This window comes from Protopterus annectens, chromosome 9.part0 (genome assembly GCF_019279795.1).
Source record: "Protopterus annectens isolate FY-2018-M chromosome 9.part0, PAN1.0, whole genome shotgun sequence".
Classification (NCBI taxonomy): Eukaryota; Metazoa; Chordata; order Ceratodontiformes; family Protopteridae; genus Protopterus; species Protopterus annectens.
Window position 1 is genome coordinate 1,907,242,612 of NC_056743.1, and position 20,613 is coordinate 1,907,263,224.

The window sequence follows — 20,613 nt, forward strand, 5'->3', positions numbered from 1 at the left end:
CCAAGGTACTCCTAAAGGTCAGACAGGAGAAGCCAAAGATGATACTGATTGCACCAGACTGTCCCCACCAGCACTGGTACTCAGTATTAAGGAGCTTGTCTCAATGCCCAGCTTGGACCTTACCTCAAGTACCGCATCTACTGTCCCAGCAAAACAATCAGATCCTGCACAGCCAGCTCAGGACTTTAAACCTGGCAGCATGGTGGATAATGTATTCATACAAAACACACCTCTTAGCAAAGCTGTGATGGATGTCATTTTGGAAGCCAGAAGGCCTAGTACTAGAAAATCTTATGCTGTGAAAATGGAAGAGATTCTGTGCTTGGAACCAGGCACAAGGAACAGATACAGCGGTGCCAAATATTCCTCAGATTTTACAATACTTAACTGAAATGCTGGACAAAGACCTATCTTTCTCATCTATTAAAATTCATGCCTCTGCCATTTTGGCTCATTACAATGCAGAGCCACCAATCTTTTCTCATCCCTTATTAAAAACAGTACCTTGGAGGAGCCAAAAATTTAAGGCCTCCAAGGAGATCACCAATACCTGCATGGGACCTCAACTATGTCTTAGAAAAACTCACCCTGCCTCCTTTTGAGCCAGCTTCTACTGCTGATATAAAGTTTTTATCTTGGAAAACAGCTCTGCTCCTAGCAATAACTTCTGCAAGATGAGTTTCAGAGCTACAGGCAGTCATGGCTGTGGAACCTTTTATCATTTTTTATCTGAACAGGGTCTCCCTGAGGACAAACCCAACATTTATGCCTAAAGTGGTGTCCAGTGTGGCTCTTAACCAAACCATTCATCTGCCAACTTTTTATCCAAATCCACAGAACAAGGGGGAAAGAATTCTGCATTCTTTGGATGTACACAGATAGCTTAGATGCTACTTGGACAGAACCAAAGTTTTCAGAAAGACAGAGCAATTACTAGTGGCATATGCTGCAGGATCACAAGGAAAGGCTATCTCAAAGCAGACTATTTCAAAGTGGATAGGCCACTACATTCGTTTCTGCTATTTATACCATGGCAAGCCAGTGCTTAAGGGCATTAGGCCACATTTCACCAGAACTGCAGCCACTTCAGCAGCCTTTCTCAGGGGAGTACCAACCAAGGACATTTTAGAGGCAGTTACTTGGAGCTCAGTGCACACCTTTACAAAGCACTGCCATCTGCCACTCTACTCTAAATCCAGGGCAGGCTTTGCCACTGCAGTTCTGCAGGGTCTCATAGCCGCTCCTAATGCTGTTTAGCTCCAGCCTCCCAACCATAGGTTTGGGAATCTACCCAAATGTAATGACTGCAACAGTGAAACATGAAGAACATAGTACAGTTGTGTACACTTACCATAAATGTAGATGCTCGAGTGTATTCACTGTTGCAGTCCAGGTTACCCACCCGCCACCCTCCCTTTTCTTCTGATGGAACCTATCTTTCCTTCTCTGATTTATACAACCTATGTGGTGTATTTGCTTGGGGATGAAGGTAAAGTTTATATTGCTGCATGCAATTTTATATATAGATATAAATTTTGGCTACCCTTTTAGGGTGCACCTGACATCTGGGGCAAGAAATACTATAGAAAATGGCGTTGGCTGCTTCTTTTATACCCCTGATGACCTGATGTCAGGGAAGGGGTGATGACAGCCAACGCAGGACCCAAGACTTTGGAATTCAGGCCGACTGAGGGCAACCTGCCAGCAGGATTACCCAAATGTAATGACTGCAACAGTGAATACACTCGAACATCTACATTTATGGTAAGTGTACACAACTGTACTTTTCAATTACAAAAGAATGGGCAGTGAGAGATAAGCATCATGGGAAATGAAGACTACTAGATGTGTGCTCAAATAATTCTAGTTAGTGATCCAAAGTCCAAGAGGGTTTGGAAAACTAGAGGTGAAGACAGCAAAGCTGTTAGCAGAGTAAACATGGATGAAGGCTATAAAGCAATGGAATGGATAAATAAACACAAATTGTATTATATGTATGCAATGAATTATGTGTTGTGTTAGTGAAGTAACGGATATCTTAACAGCAATTTTTTTACTAATTTCTGTGTAAAAATTAATACAATTCAGAAAAAAAAATATTTGGATTGCTCAGATACCCCACCAGCTGCAGCTTCACCAATGATTCGAGCCTTCATTTTAGTCTTTATTGAACCAGGGAGTTTTTGGATGTTTTCTGACACTGTAAAAAGAAACAGGACATTTTTAAGACAATATACAGGTCTCCAGTTATTGAATGAAACACATAAAATAATTGAGCCATCAGTGTACTGCATTAATAGAAGTCGCTTTCTTTGCTAAGATACCTTGTCCGCAAGTATTACAAATAATAATGGGTGAAGTATGGACATCTGTGGCACAGCTTCATCCACAAAGTAAGATGTGGACATTATGCTTTATAGGTGAATATTTGTGCACTGAATGACCTGACTGTAGTCCATGATATTGGAAGTCATAGCATATCTTCAACATGAAAAGGCATAGGTCCATCAAGCCATAGGACACTAATAAGCCGGCAGTATGTCAACTATTGTAGGCTTAGCCAGTAATGTTGTAAAAGAATCCTTGAAGGTGAATAAATAGCTCAGATGATGATGATAGAAGGTAGAGTTAATTTTGGGAGAAAATCAGAATATTTTCAGCTTTACTTCTAATGGGAAGAGAAATTGGGAGAAGTTGGAGAAAAAGGTGAAAAAAATAAGAGAAGAAAAAGGAAAGATTAAGACATGATAATACTTACTTTGGCATAGTTAGCCATTTGTAGCCAAATATACTGGTAATGTATTTAATGGGTCCCATCCATTCATTTAATCAAAGACTGAATGTAGTTAGAGTTTTATATTATCTTATAAGTACTGGAAACTTGTTCCTTGGGTGAGGCAAATGTTGGCTGATGAATTTGTACCTGAATCTGGACTTGTTGATACTTTAAAGCAGAACTATGGTTTTGAAAGGGGTATTAACAGAGGAAGTTTTCATTCTACAAAAAAATGGGCCATGAAGAGTAGGGTTTGACAAAGCTAAGAAGCAAGGGCCAAATCAACTTCCAGGAGTCTACCGAAACCGGGTTTCAGTCTAACCAAATAAAAGCACTTCTCTAAAGCTTGGATTCGCTTGTTTACAAAATGCTGGAATCTTCTTAGTTAGGAGGGGATGTCTAGAGCTATTCATGCCAAATGGAACATTGCATGGGGAAACGAAGGTACAATAAAGGGGAACTAGTATGGACTGGGGTATGGGACGCCAAACCCAAACAAATGAAATGATAGAGGTCGAATCATTTTCTGATAATATTAGTGCTATGCTGATTTAAGGACAGCTTGCTGTCTATGCAAGTTCCAAAATCTCAAATCACGGTGTCATTCTTACGGTGAATTCCAGCTACATGATACTTTATAGGATTAGTTTTGCCAAAGCTAACTGTACAATACCATAAGGAGTTTTTCTTTCCAGACTCAAAAATTAAAATAGAATACTCACGCAAATATTTAGGTGTTACATTTATTCACCCACAAATGGAAATCATAAAAGAAAATCTGTACATGGTTTGGTCAAAAATTACAAAAGACTTGGTCAGATGGGAAAAATTAAACCTCTCTCTCCTCTCCAAGGCATCAATCATAAAAATGAATATACTTCCAAAAATTCTGTATCAATTTCAGGCAATTAGTCAAAGCGTGACAAATAAATTCTTTGTCAAAATGGAAACAACATTGGGTAAATTTATGTGGCACCCGAAAAACTTTAGAATTAGTTACAAAAAACTTGCATCACCCAAAGAAAAAGGTGGTTTAAGTCTTCCTGATTTCCAGACATATTATCATATCATCAATGCTAATCATATTGTTCGCCTAACATATTATGACTCGCATGACAATTCTTGGTTCCCTCTCTGGATAAAAATATATTACCAATATTTAAGCACTTCTAATGTTAACCCAAAAGTCATTCCTTTTCTTAGCAGCAAAAATCTAAGGAACCTCATTATTCATCCGATAATAATTAACAAAGTAATAAGTTTTCAATCTCTTATATCTTCTCTAAATATAAAAAACTCCCTAATCATGGCACAACCAATTCATAAAAATCCTGAGATTAAGTTAAATAATAATATGTTAAATCTAGAAAAATATCCAATTATTAAAAACTGTACAATATGGGATTTCTATCAAATAAAAAATAAACCCCTAGAGTTTATCATTGATCAATTGGCAGCAAATAAAAAATATCGCCTGATAATTAAACAAATAATGTATTTAGTAAATTTAAAAACTTCAGGAATCAACGTAAAACCACAAGAATTTCAGCTATATCAACAAATTATTTCCCATCTTCTACAAAAAACTAAAATGCTTTCAAACACCTATAAACTAATCAATCGATCCAAAGATCAAAATGAAATAGTATAGTCAAAACACTGGATGACCAAAAATGTAAATCTATCAATTGAACAAAGAAGAGCAGCAATAGATATAACCACAAAACTCACACCCTATAAAAAACTAATCTATACTCAAATCATGATTAATAATAATGCTTACCATACACCATCTTTTCTAAATAAAATAAATCCCAACTCCTCACCTTTTTGCTCCTTTTGTCTCACCACAATTGCCGCTACTCTCCATATTTTCTGGTCTTGCAAAACTGTCCATAAACTTTGGTGCTCTCTGAGAGTGAAATTGGAGAAATCAGGCTGTATGAAATCCACCCTTTCATGGGAAATGGCAATTCTAAATATCTTCCCTAATAATTACACATTAGAATCCAAACATCTCATAGTAACGTTAAGTGCACTGCTTAAATACTACATTGCTCTTAACTGGCTTAACAGAGATAAAATTTCCTGGTCAGAATTTAAAAATGTAGCTGTCAAATACGTGTTGGCCAACAAATTAAAATCTGTAAGCAAAAAGAAATTGTCCTATTTCAGAAATACTGGGGAAAGCTTATCGAAATTCTAACTTAACTCTAAAGATAGACTAGTATATAGTACTGCTCTCTACTCTTCTCTCAATCATAGCCGGCCTTAGGCATAGGCCAACTAGGTGGCTGCCTAGGGCACCGCTGTTGCAGGAGCGCTTTTCCAGTATTTATGTGGTGTAGGTAGACTAGGATGGGGACACCAGGGTGGTGTGGGGGGCACTGTGGAGCCCTTTTGCCTAGGGCACCAGCTGACCTAAGGCTGCTGCTGCTCTCAATATAACTTATAGATAGTCCTTCTTCAAGTTCATAACTGAGATGGTGTACAACAGAAATAACAAAAAGGTATGGTATGAACTCTAGATTTATCATTGTTCATTAACAAGGTTTCATTCAACTCAATAATTAAACACATTATACTATTAATGATTGACAACCCAGTGTATGTATATGTAAATATTGCAAATAGTTTTTATGATAGACATGGTACAAAATTAAGAATTCCTTATCATTTTTTTTTTCTGTCATGCATCAAGTTTATTTAATTCTATTGTTATTTACCTATAATGTGTAAAAGTGAATTAGGTTTTGAACTGCAGTGATAAGGTCGTAAATTTGTACTACAAGATATTCTATGTTAACATGACCTTAGGTAACTTTGTTGCTATCTCGTATATACTATGTATTAACTTTTTATAATAAGTAGAAATTTTAGTTTTCTTGTGAAATTGAAATAAAAATTTAATTTGAAAAAGAAAAAAGCTAACTGTACAACATTGTATTGTATTTAGGGGAAGACCATGATTAGAGCACCAGTTTTTAATGTTATCAAGGCCTTGTAGAAGTATTCATGTGTATTTGTGAAATTCAGGATGATTCTAAGCTTGGCATCACCTGCAAATTTAGTTAGCCAAAGGTTATTAGCATTTGCCTGTTCTTTACAGAAGTAGATTCTGGAGAGGAGAGGACCTAAGATAACTTTGAAGAATATTGTTAGTTACATTTTTGTGTTTTGGATAGCATGTATTTATTCTAGTTAAGTGCATTTTGTTTGGTACTGTGTTACTAATCAACTACAAAGGGGTTGTTGTATATCTGAATCAGCAGAGTTGCTACCCATATGGAGGGTGATGACTGTGGCATTTATGCATTCTTGAGGTATATATCCTGTGGAGACACTTTGACTAAAGATGTTTCGTAGAGGTTCGGTTAGGTAATGCTTTAGGCTAGGTACTGGCAGATGGTGGTAATAGAAGGTTATTTACTTAGACTATAGATATGTCGACTGCTACTGCATAACAGTAAATGTTAGATAGATAGTGGGTGACAAAATGATAGATGAGCTGAGTCAAATAAAGATACAAGACTAATGATATGATGAAATAATTCTAGGATTTAGAACTATATTAAATAAAGGGTTAGGGTATAAATACAGCTTAGTAAAAATAGTACCAGAGGAATGAGATCTTCTAACTGCTGAGTTGTGTAACGGCAGGAAAATAGCCAACAACTAAGCAGTAATTCAAATAAAGTACACAACTAAAAAGGATTACTGCAACAGACACAATGGACAAGAACAACAGGCAGCAGATGGTCAAAGATGGGACATCAACTAAAAATGATACTTTATTCAGCTGTTTTTTACTGTAACTGTCTTAGTTTGCAGTTCTACATGCTCATATCTGTTCAGTTGCTCTTACTCTGCACTTATTGCTGCATGTTAGTAGCCTCCTAATTTACTGCCTTCTGCACTGGTTTTTAGAAGTTAACTAAATTGCAAAACAAAAAATTCTAACTTTGTTTCCTGCCTTTCCTGTAACTAGTCTCGCCCAGATACAGATTTGCTGTATCCAGGACTGTCGGTAAGCTTCTGAGTCCCTCAAGCCTTTCTGTGTTGGAGGGAAGCCTTCTAGCTTATCAGTGGGAGTGGTAAGCACTAGGTAGCCTATTTACCACAAGAGGTGTGTTTTTTGACCCAGACATTGTAGTTCATTGGTCATTTGGGCAGTTTTTCCATCTCTTTCAACTTTCCGATTTAAAATCCCACATTTGCACTTGCTTCCCACCTTTCCTATAGTCTAGGCCAGAAACAGATTTGCTGCATCCAGGACTGTTTATAAGCTTCTGAGCCCCCCAAGTATTCTGTGCCGCAGGGAAGCCTTCTAGCTTGTCAGTGGGAGTGGTAAGCACTAGGTAGCCTATCTCCCACAAGAGGAGTGGTCAAAGACAGTAAACTATCACCTCTACCATGCACAGTTCAAAGCTGTCCAACATACACATATGAAGGATAGCACTGAGCGTGACTGTGTTTATGTACACACGACACATTTCCATGGTCCATCTTGCCTGCTTCCCTTCCTGACTCACACACATGCTTTCAACTGATTGGGTCAGCCTAGGCCTCCTGCAACCTCACACAACAGCCTGTGCAAGTGATGATACCAGTGCCACATCCCTGTCATCCTCATCATCGATGAAGGGAAATGAAGCTATGCATCTGATACACAAGGTGACTACATAAATTAATATGAACTTGTGTAATGGAATGTTGCTTTGCCATGCCACTTGTACTGGTTACTGACAGATACTGTATTCTGACATTTGTAATGAGTAAACCACATAATTTTCTGTACCTTATGTTTTATGATGTAATGGTTGTATACATACACAAAGATAGGTGTGTCATGCACTTGTTTATGTTTCAGTTTTAGGAGTCTGTAGGGGACACCTATGGAGACACAGTGGCAATAAACCCATAGATGCCACGGCACAGGACAGAATGTCAGCACAGCAAAAATATGTCTTCAGCAAGGTACAGCACTATAGGTGCATGGCTCCATAGGTTCATATGTGTATAACAGGATAACAAGGTACAGCACTATAGGTGCATGGCTCCATAGGTTCATATGTGTATAATAGGATAACAAGGTACAGCACTATAGGTGCATGGCTGCGTAGGTACATATGTGTATAACAGGATAACAAGGTACAGCACTATAGGTGCATGGCTCCATAGGTTCATATGTGTATAACAGGATAACAAGGTACAGCACTATAGGTGCATGGCTGCGTAGGTACATATGTGTATAACAGGATAACAAGGTACAGCACTATAGGTGCATGGCTGCATAGGTTCATATGTGTATAACAGGCTAACAAGGTACAGCACCATAGGTACATGGCTCCCTAGGTTCATATGTGTATAACAGGATAACAAGGTACAACACTATAGGTTCATGGCTCCCTAGGTTCATATGTGTATAACAGGATAACAAGGTACAGCACTATAGGTGCATGGCTGCATAGGTACATATGTGTATAACAGGATAACAAGGTACAGCACTATAGGTGCATGGCTGCATAGGTTCATATGTGTATAACAGACTAACAAGGTACAGCACTATAGGTGCATGGCTGCATAGGTTCATATGTGCATAACAGACTAACAAGGTAGAGCACTATAAGTGCATGGCTGCATAGGTTCATATGTGTATAACAGGATAACAAGGTACAGCACTATAGGTGCATGGCTGCTTAGGTTCATATGTGTATAACAGGATAACAAGGTACAGCACTATAGGTGCATGGCTGCATAGGTTCATATGTGTATAACAGGATAACAAGGTACCACACTATAGGTGCATGGCTGCTTAGGTTCATATGTGTATAACAGGATAACAAGGTACAGCACTATAGGTGCATGGCTCCATAGGTTCATACGTGTATAATAGGATAACATGGTACAGCACTATAGGTGCATGGTTGCATAGGTTCATACGTGTATAACAGGCTAACAAGGTACAGTACTATAGGTGCATGGCTGCTTAGGTTCATATGTGTATAACAGGATAACAAGGTACAGCACTATAAGTGCATGGCTCCATAGGGTCATACGTGTATAATAGGATAACAAGGTACAGCACTATAGGTGCATGGCTCCATAGGTTCATATGTGTATAACAGGATAACAAGGTACAGCACTATAGGTGCATGGCTCCATAGGTTCATATGTGTATAACAGGATAACAAGGTACAGCACTATAGGTGCATGGCTCCATAGGTTCATACGTGTATAATAGGATAACAAGGTACAGCACTATAAGTGCATGGCTCCATAGGTTCACACGTGTATAACAGGATAACAAGGTACAGCACTATAAGTGCATGTCTCCATAGGTCCATATGTGTATAACAGGATAACAAGGTACCACACTATAGGTGCATGGCTCCATAGGTTCATATGTGTATAATAGGATAACAAGGTACAGCACTATAGGTGCATGGCTCCATAGGTTCATATGTGTATAATAGGATAACAAGGTACAGCACTATAGGTGCATGGCTCCATAGGTTCATATGTGTATAACAGGATAACAAGGTACAGCACTATAGGTGCATGGCTCCATAGGTTCATACGTGTATAATAGGATAACAAGGTACAGCACTATAAGTGCATGGCTCCATAGGTTCATATGTGTATAACAGGATAACAAGGTACAGCACTATAAGTGCATGGCTCCATAGGTTCATATGTGTATAACAGGATAACAAGGTACAGCACTATAGGTGCATGGCTCCATAGGTTCATATGTGTATAATAGGATAACAAGGTACAGCACTATAGGTGCATGGCTGCATAGGTTCATATGTGTATAACAGGATAACAAGGTACAGCACTATAAGTGCATGGCTCCATAGGTTCATATGTGTATAACAGGATAACAAGGTACAGCACTATAGGTGCATGGCTCCATAGGTTCATATGTGTATAACAGGATAACAAGGTACAGCACTATAAGTGCATGGCTCCATAGGTTCATATGTGTATAACAGGATAACAAGGTACAGCACTATAGATGCATGGCTCCATAGGTTCATATGTGTATAACAGGATAACAAGGTACAGCACTATAGATGCATGGCTCCATAGGTTCATATGTGTATAACAGGATAACAAGGTACAGCACTATAGGTGCATGGCTCCATAGGTTCATATGTGTATAACAGGATAACAAGGTACAGCACTATAGGTGCATGGCTCCATAGGTTCATATGTGTATAACAGGATAACAAGGTACAGCACTATAGGTGCATGGCTCCATAGGTTCATATGTGTATAACAGGATAACAAGGTACAGCACTATAGATGCATGGCTCCATAGGTTCATATGTGTATAATAGGATAACAAGGTACAGCACTATAGATGCATGGCTCCATAGGTTCATATGTGTATAACAGGATAACAAGGTACAGAACCATAGGTACATGGCTCCCTAGGTTCATATGTGTATAACAGGATAACAAGGTACAGCACTATAGGTGCATGGCTGCGTAGGTACATATGTGTATAACAGGCTAACAAGGTACAGCACTATAGGTGCATGGCTCCATAGGTTCATATGTGTATAACAGGATAACAAGGTACCACACTATAGGTGCATGGCTGCATAGGTTCATATGTGTACAACAGGCTAACAAGGTACAGCATTATAGGTGTATGGCTGCGTAGGTTCATATGTGTGTAACAAGCTAACAAGGTACAGCATTATAGGTGCATGGCTGCGTAGGTTTATATGTGCACAACAGGCTAACAAGCTACAGCACTATAGGTGCATGGCTGCATAGGTTCATATGTGTCTAACAGGCTAACACGGTACAGCACTATAGGTGCATGGCTACGTAGGTTCATATGTGTATAGCAGGATAACAAGGACAATGGCATCAGTCAGCCTACTCATGCAGCACTAATCTGTGAAAATGTCTGATACCCTTAATAAGTGTCAACGGGGTTTCTGGAGCTAACACTTCTACAAGCTGTATTGATGGTGATGACCCATCTATAAATTTCATGTGTCCATTACAGACATTTGTCCTACACCACTTATGATTGTCTTGTTCTGCATCCCATTGTGTAACTTGCACATGATGTGTGTTACAGCAGATGTGTGCTTGACATGCATGGGGGGCCTGTTTTATATAGGGTGTAATGTCTGGGTTATATACCTGTCTCTCCACCATGTGCTATTTTTACCACAGTTACAGTGTAGATGTGTAGAACAGGTATTAGTCCTGTCTTGGATACATGGGAGGTACACAGTGGGATCTGACAACTCACTGTGTGGCAGCCATACACATCCAACTCCATAGCATGTAGAACACAGAATACACATGCGCAGTCTTGACATGGACTGCATAGGACATGTTATCTGCAATGTGTATTGTTTTACCATGGAACCTGCGTGCCTGCTACAGTTGTGAGATATGCCTGTGTAGTGACATAGCAAAGGTGCCATTGCACATGATTATAGGTGTGATGAGTGCCAAATTAAGTATAACAGTGGAAGTCTGGGACTTATATCCTATACCTTTCTGTATAGGCTGTACAAAATTGGATGGATTCCCACATGTCTCCAACCAGTGAAAGTCAAAGGCTACATTACTCTCTGTGTCCATAACTCCATGAGTAACGGCTCAACTGTGTGTGTTATGCAGACACTACCATATTTTACAGGGTTGGATGACTTCTCAAAGGATAGTATTGTGCAGTTGTTGGCATTTACTATTTGTCAGTGGCTTGGACAACAACTGAATGTGTGTCAGGCCATCCTGGATAACTGTTGGTTTTGTGTGGGTATGCTAATGTAGTCAGTCAGAGGTCACTGACAGTGGCTGTGACTGCAGATCAGGGAATGAGTAGAAAGGGTACTCCATTAATGATATCTGGGAAAATCCACTGGTGACTGGCATCATTGTAGTGCAGGTCTCCTAATGCTATCTTCCCAGAATATGACTGTCAGACAGTTGCCTATCCACTAGCTGACATGCCACTCTGTAAATAACCTACACAGTTTTCAGCAAGGCCTGCCAGCTTAATGTCATATTCCCCTCATTCATTGCATAGTTTAACACTCAATGAGGTCCAGCATTTAGGGTAGGTAGGCGTGATCTGGCCTTGAGCAAAACAAATGGTGTGTAATCCAGTGTCAGTAGGTGTACGACATTGTTACTGCTCCTATCCATACTAATTCCTTTCATGGCATTTCATATCACATGACTCAGAGATCTGGGGACACTGCTTGGCACTGCATGCTAGCTGTCCTTTGTGCAAGTAAATATTGCAGTTACTTCCAGCATGTTTCAAGAAGGGAGTCATCGAAGGTGTCTGTACAGAGCACAGACAAACATGTTAGGGAAGTATAATGTGTATTCCCTGTGAAGGTAAGGTGGGAATTTAAACAGGTATTCTGCAGCTGGACACTACCCAAGCAGTGTGCACTGGAAGGACACAATTACTTTGTGAAGACTGTGGAAAGCAGGGGAGTCCACAGAATTGCTTGTGCCTGGCAGCTACTAATGCTGGTCTCACCAAAACCATTCTCACATAGGATATCATGCACCGATCATTGTCTGTCATCACACGCACAATGTTACTATGAAACTCTTGATGAGAAGCAGGACATAGCCTGTTTGTTCATTCACATAGTTGTCCCACATCATGAAAGGCTCTGTAGGCTGCACATACTCTTCTCCAGATAGATTCCTTTATTTAACAACCTAGGCACTCAGTTGGCTTTTACATGTATTATGCCTTCTGTTTCAGGGTTGGTGGTATGTCACTAGGGAACTGACAAGATGGTGATTAGGAGCACTGTTGCAGTGTCAGAATATAATGTGCAATATCCAGTGACGTAGATGTCAAGGCTTGCTGAAACAAGCAGCACAGCATCAGTGATCCATCGTAGGTGTCAGTTTCACAGCAAGTCATGCATCTTCCCCTTCGAGAGATTACATCTTACCCTTTGAGGGGATTACATCTTACCCTTCAAGAGATTACTGGTGGATTTCTGCATGATATAGCTGTGAGGCCTACTGCAGCAAACTGGCCACCTCTTGACAAAGTGTGTCCACCCTCCACATGTCATTGGCATGTCATACTGTAAAGTTATGTACCCAAAACATATGTCTGTGTTCCCCACATCATGTCACACAACAACCAGTGTGCTGTCTAGTTGCTTGACAGATATTGTACACTTGTGAGGCCAACGTAATGTCAGCAAAGTTGAACAAGTCCTCTATGCATGCACAGACATCCACATTTTCACTGCAAGGAGTGCCTACAAACATTGTATGTCAGGCTGTCAACCCCAAGGGTGTGGCAGCATAGCCCTAACTCTGCAACCTGCTGATGATATGTGGAAAGTGTCCCCACCCCTCTGCTTCTATGACCCACAAATACAACACGTGACAGATGTCACTGCATTTCAATTCCTGCTTCCATTGTGTCTCCAACTGCAGTCATTTCACATAGCAATGAGCATTTTGCCAACATACACAGCTCACATCCTGCACCACCTACACCCACATCACACACACCTGCATGTGTGCAGCACCTTACCAGAGACATTCCCAAACAACAGACACCTCAGAAAATCCTGCCTCTGGAGAGCACAGTACTCATAATACTGCATGAACCATTATCTCACCAGTCAACACCTGAGACAAAACACAAAAGCAGACTTTTTATTCATAGGTGGTGACATCATGAGACACACTGACTGGGTCAACAGGCTACATATGGGAAAGATCACAGTTAGTTGTCTGTGGGTTGACGCAATATGCCATACCACACACTGCGGCAAATCAAGGAATATCAGTTAACATAATGTTGACATCATAGTTCCTGCAGGTGTGTACAACTATGGACATATGTCACCAGACTGTATACAGACACATGACTGAGCTTAGACAGTCTGTGTCTCTCATGGGTATGTGCATAGCTTTCAGCTGCAGTTGACCCTCACCTAGGATGATGGCTCCATACACATGGAAATCGATGGTAATCAATAACTGTCTTGGTGTGTGGTGTCATTGTAAGAAGGTCTACTATATGTCTGCCTGGGATGCCTTGCTCAACAGAGATCAATGCTTCACCAGTGATAGCCTTCATCTCTCACCCACTGAGATTTGGTGTAATGGCCAAGGCTGCGGACACCCCCAAAGTGCATCTTAGATAGACTGTCTGGAGGGATAACTTTGCTATGAGAACACCACCTTCATACAACACCATGGTTATGCTGCTAGATGCTGGGAATAGCAACAATGAAATCCACTCTTTGGAAGGTGCCCCCTCCTTGGAATATGCAGATGTGTGCAGTCAAGGACATCTGGTTCAAGGCTGTGGACAGCACCACAGCCATACCAGATTACATGTCCTTCCACATGTTCAGACCTCAAAATGACAGTGTGCAAGGTAATGCAGTTGGTGTATACATACTCATTAAGCATAGATACGCAGCCAGATTTTGTGAAACACTGATTTCCCAGAGACACTGTGGGTGCCATTCACTACTGGAAGGGGACATAATCAAGCAATAGCCAGCTACAGGAGCAACTCCATGAATCCAGACATCCGTTGTGCTTATTTGGATGTACGTGTGTATATCAAGATATATCATTACAGCACCAACTGTGTTGCTTAGTAGTGTTGAAACTCACCTGCCCAAAGGTTTGTCCATGTCCTTAACTACAATGCCCTGGAGCAGTGCTGTGACATCCCCACAAGGAGAGCTAACGTATTGCATCATGTATTTACCAATATGGGTGACCACCGCAGCCCCCACTATGAGGTCCTCCCAGTCTCTACCAGAACTAACCCTCTCTATTGCAGACAATACAGACATATAGTTCAACAAAGCAATTTATTACCTCCTGTGGGAGGTCATAAATTTACATAGCTTGACTGCACCTCTCCCCTCAGATGAGACAGGCAAGTATGCAGAGGTCTACACCCATGCATTATGCAAGCAGCAGTACAACTGCATGGACTTGGCTGTACCTGACAGGTGGAACACGGCTTCTCATGGCACAGCAAACCTACCTGGTGAACAACTGCCATTAGCAGGCTGTACAATACTTCAAATTTTCCCTTAGAACTACTTAAACTCTCAAGGAAAGCACTCTACTTTCCTCTTACAGTCCAGCACTTGCCCTAGCTTCACAGTAAATGCAAATAAACTACTAGAACTTACCACCTCGTACAAAACAGTAGTAATAGGCTCTGGATTCTCCCATTAACCAAGATTTAGAACTCTCCAGGCATGTCCAAAGTGCAGTTTGAGTCATACTCTCCAGTCCAGCTGGTGAACCTGGGAATCCTGAGGCAATGTTACAATTGCCTCATGTACACAGACAACCCCCTCCTCCTACCATCAACCTCTAATGTATGTGAGAGATGCAACTATACAGTCAAATTGGAGGCTAAGCTCTCTCAACCCAAGACTGGTACCGCCAGTCAGGAGGAGAAGGTAAACACAAGCACCCATAAACCAATCAAACATAGACTAATCACACCTGAAAACATGACACATAAACCCACAAAGGCATACTCAGAGGCTCTAAATAAAAACTTGCCAAAACAGCAGAGGCCTCCTAAGCAGACACACAAGCACTCACTACCCAATATTAACCATACACATACCCCACATAGACAGTGTGCCACACAGTCCCAGCTCTTAAGGCCAAACGACACCCCTAATACACTAGTAATAGGTGACTCTATCGTCAGGCACACTGACATCCCACTCACCAGACTGAACAAAGAGAAGGTCACTGTATGTTGCCTGTCGGGTGCCAGGATCCGCCACATAACTCAAGCACTCAGGTCACTACATAGCAAGTACAAATGTGACTCTGTCATTGTCCATGCTGGTGTAAATGACTGGAGACATACCTCCCTGGACTACATGAAAAGAGACATAGAGGAGCTCTCTGATCATGTAGCCCAGGCCGGTCTGACCCTGACCCTGAATAGCATCCTGCCCTCACCTAGAATGATGCCACAGTATAGAGACAAAATGATTGACTTCAACAATTGGCTAAGCTACTGGTGTCATTCAAAGGGGATCCAGTGTCTGTCAGCCTAGGACGACATGCTAAACAAGCCACGTTGCTTCACCAGGGATGGCTTGCACCTGTCACCCCTGGGCTTTCAAATACTGGCCAAGGCTCTTGCCACCCCCATAGTGCCTTTTTTAGGCAAGGCTCAAATGACAAACCCACCTCCTTAGACAATACAAAGAATAAAAAACTAAGGGTAATGCTACTCAATGCCAGACGTCTAAACCTAAAGATGCACACACTCAAGGCACTCCTCAGTATGGAGCAAATCGATATCTGTGCAGTGACAGAAACCTGGTTCAAGGCTCCTGAGAGCACCCCAGCATTACCAGGATTCAACTCATATCATACTTTTCGGCCACAAAACTCAGACAATAGCACCAAGGGAGGGGGTGTATCCATCTTCATCAAGGACACCCACATCTCCAGATTAGTGGCATTGCATGAAACATCGGAAACAATTCATGTGCAACTAACAGTGGGAAAAACTGCCTTCCAGGTAATAGCCTGCTATAGATCACCCTCTCTGTCTCAAGACCCACATGCGACCTTCCTGAGAACACTAGAGAATATGAAGATCCTACCAAACACCATAATATTCGGGGACTTCAACTGCCCAAACATTGACTGGGTAAACTACTCAAGCCCAAACTCATTTGCCTAATGGTTTCTAGAATTCATCAACTCAAATGCTATGGAACAACTAGTCACTTTTCCTACAAGAGGGGAAATACATTAGACCTAGTCATTACAAACATAGGGGATCAATGTTCCACACTGGAAGTAAATCCCTCATTGGTGAGATTGGACCACAAACTGATCACAATGGACATCCACATTCCAACCCCATCCCAGCCAAGGAAACCACAATGAAAAACCTCTCATAAACAAAGTTCACTCTCCTCAACACAGAAGTAGAAAGCTTCAAAGCCCCTGAGAAATTGGAAAATGTTACCCAAACCGCAGAATCCTATATGAACGCACTCTATATGCACCTACAGGAATGCATGGATTGTGCCATCCCAAGTAAAACCAAGACTCACTCCTCCAAAAATAGGAGACCAGTCTGGTGGACCCCAGCCATAAACAAGCTATACAACAAAAGGAGGAGACTACTACATGACAGGGCCAAAACCCTAAAAGGGAAGGCATCCCTGATCAGTATTAGCAAGAAACTTTGCTCCATCATAAAAGCCTCAAAGGCAAACTTCAAAATAAAAATTGCCGAAGACTCCAAAGATAATCACAAGGCATTCTTCAGTTATGTCAGGAACCTGGGAGGAAACACCCAGATCTGCTCAGGGCTAGTAAAAAATGGCACAAAGTACACAGAACCGACTGACATTGCCAACAATCTGGCTGACAGGTTCAGTGCAAATTTTACCCCCCCTTCCCCCCCCCAAAAGGGCCTGTGTCTATCCCAGATGAATGTAGTCCCTCAGATATCTCAGACACACAGGTAAAAGCAGCCCTCTCCAAAGCTAAAAACACAGCGTCTATGGAACCGGACAGAATACCAGGCTGTGTCCTGCACGAAATCCAGGAAGAACTAAACCCCCACTTAAATTCACTATTCCAACTCAGCCTTAAAATAGGTTATGTACACAAGGAATGGCATACAGCAACAGTGATCCCTCTCCACAAGGGTGGCCCCACAACGGATCCTGGGAACTATCGCCCCATAAGTCTGACTAGCCTAATTTGCAAGGCTATGGAGCGTATCATTATGGATCTCATAAGCAAAGACATCGGGAACCTCCAGACACCGGACCCTACCCAGTTTGGTTTTGCAAAAGGCAGATCCTGCCTCCTAAACCTGGTTGACTTTTTTGAAACAGTCACCAAAGCCATAAATGAGGGTAAGGCAGTCCACACTGCCTATCTGGACCTCGCTAAGGCTTTCAACACAATACCTCACTCTGGAATCATAAACAAACTAACCAGCTTAAACATCAACCCATATGTCACAAGATGGGTTGCAAACTGGCTTACGGATTGAACGCACGTGGTCAGGGTTGGAAGTGCCATGTCCGACTCTAAACCTGTTACAAGTGGAGTCCCACAGGGCTCAGTCCTGGGGCCCCTCTTGTTTGGTATATACTTCTCTGAAGTACAGGCCAGCACAAAAGGACTGTGGCTTACCAAGTTCGCTGATGATTACAAACTAGGAGCCATAATAGACTCCCCGGCTGACACAAGCATTCTCCAAAAGGGCCTTATGGAGACAGATGCCAGGTGTCAGAGCCATGGCCTCAAGCTTAACACCAAAAAAAGCATAGTCATCACTTTTGGGAAAAACAAGGTGCCCACTAATTACCACATAGGAGGTAACCCACTAAGTACAGAAGAAGTAATTAGGGATCTGGGGACCCAGGTTGATAGTAACCTCTCCTTTGACAATCACATTGCCAAAATAGTCAGAAAATCCTTCTATATTGCCCATCTTATAACTAAAGGATTCTCGTCTAGATCTAGAGAGGCCATTGTGCTCCTATACTCATCACTCATCAGACCCATAATTGAGTACATTGCCCCATTTGGGATGTACCTTACCCAGCACCTGCAGCAGCTGGAGAGACCCGAAAAGTTCCTTACCAAAAGGATCATGGGCCTCAAAAAGTTGCCCTATGCAACTAAGCTAAAGAAACTACAGCTCTACTCAGTTGCTTACCGCCTGTTTAAAGGCGACCTCTGCCTGACTTACAAGGCCATGTCCAACCCAGAATTAATGGATATGCTCCACCTTAAAAAAAAACAAATCCATTAGGGCCACACGCTCCTCGGACTTAAACCTCAGCACAGCAATAAATAGGACATGCTGGAGGGATAGATTCATATCCCAAAGGTTTCCCACACTCTGGAATAAAATCCCAATTCATGTAAGACAAAGCCCCTCGCTGGCTCTCTTCAAGAGAAATCTTGATGAGTGGATGGGAAACCGTAAGTTTGCACCTGGGATCACTCCAGTGGCACTAGTGGACAGAGGCTCTAGAAGTTAAATTATAAGGGTGGAGACAGCCAAACACATTTTCAGCTAGGCTTGTAAATGCCCTAGGGCAGATAGCCTAGTATAAACCTATGAACCTATGAACCTATGACATTGCTCTGTGATGGTTGGGGTGAGGGTGTCCTAAAATGGCACAACCTTATTAGTTACAACAAGCACATAGTGTTGTTGTGACATTGTGTAGACACAGTAAATGACACAAGTATCTGCCCACACATAGCAGAGCTACAACACACAATGTAGTTACATGTGTAACCTCAAAGGACAGGCCCAAATTGTCGTTGAACTCATAGGTAATGATAGCACATATAATGGGTCTGTACTCATAGCTAACCTGTAGTCCCACAGGTTCTGCATCAACTTTACTCCCCTGTCCCCACCACATGTGAAACATGATATTCCTACAACCTGTCCCATAGCTTCCATATCTACAGAGCAGGTCATAAATGGCCTCTCTATGGAGGATACACAGCATCTATTGGGCATGCTAACATCCTAGGCTGCATCCTACATGGGATGTGTCATGGATTACTAACACCATTGGGAACACCTTACAATCATACTGAAACCACTGCCTGAGCATCAGCTGACTGGACAACAGCAACTGTTATACCCTTGCAGAGGTGGTGCATCCACTGACCACCAGAATTATAGACATCTTTTCCTGAGTATCCACATCTGGGAGCTGATCAGCACACATATATGTGATCTACACACAGTTGACTGTACACAGCTTGGATATCTGACAGGAGATAATGACTGTTAAATGTGGTGGATATGTCCGAGGCAGTCACCAAGGACCTGGGTGAGGGGACATCAGGGCATACAACCCTCTGAACTTAGTCAAGCCATCTGACTATATCCCTCACCCAGACATCATTTACAAAAGCACCCACTTAGGCATCCAATGTAATATCATTGTAGGGGTCACTAAGTGACCCATTTATGGCACACATACTCATACATCCACCTTCAATAGCTAATCTGAGAGCAGCAGTGTTCAACAGGCTCAGTCCTGGGTCATCTACTGCTTGGAATCCATTTAACCATGATAGAAGGGAACACTGAATGTCTCTGGCTAACAATGTTGGCTAATGCCTGCAAACTGTGAGCCCTCATAGAGTCTGTGAGTTATGTTAATATCCTATATGAGGGTATTAATGAACAAATGCCTGTTGAAATACTAATGGCCATAAACTCCATGCAAATATATATGTAATATCAATTTCATCACTAACGCCTATGTACCTGGTAAAAAGCACATCATTCACAACATGTGATATACATACTAAGGGGTGATACAACTGGTCACACAAGTTTACACCTAATGTGCTTAAGATCACCATGTCTCCCCAGTAGTATGATGGGAATCATATGTCATAACTGAGGGCACAGTCACCTGTAATTGAAATACTCATAACCTCCATATACTCTTCCCTGAGCATGCCAATATCTGAGTGCAATGGCCATTTGGTAATGTACCTGTCCAAGCACTACTGGCAATTGCACATAACAGTATGGTCCCTCACAAGGTAACTTCATGTCTTCAGTATCTGTTCAGTGGGGCTCATCTGAAATCAGTGTCATTGTAGCCTGTGGCATGTAGACTACTTAGAGGTGATCTCTGACTTGCATATGGCCCAATGTGTGACCCTGCTTGATTATAAATGCTGCATATCTGTAGGTGACATGGTACATGGATTAGTCATGCTAAGGACATTAGCCTAGTATGTGACATTAGTAATACATGCTGGTGTGAGAGATTTGT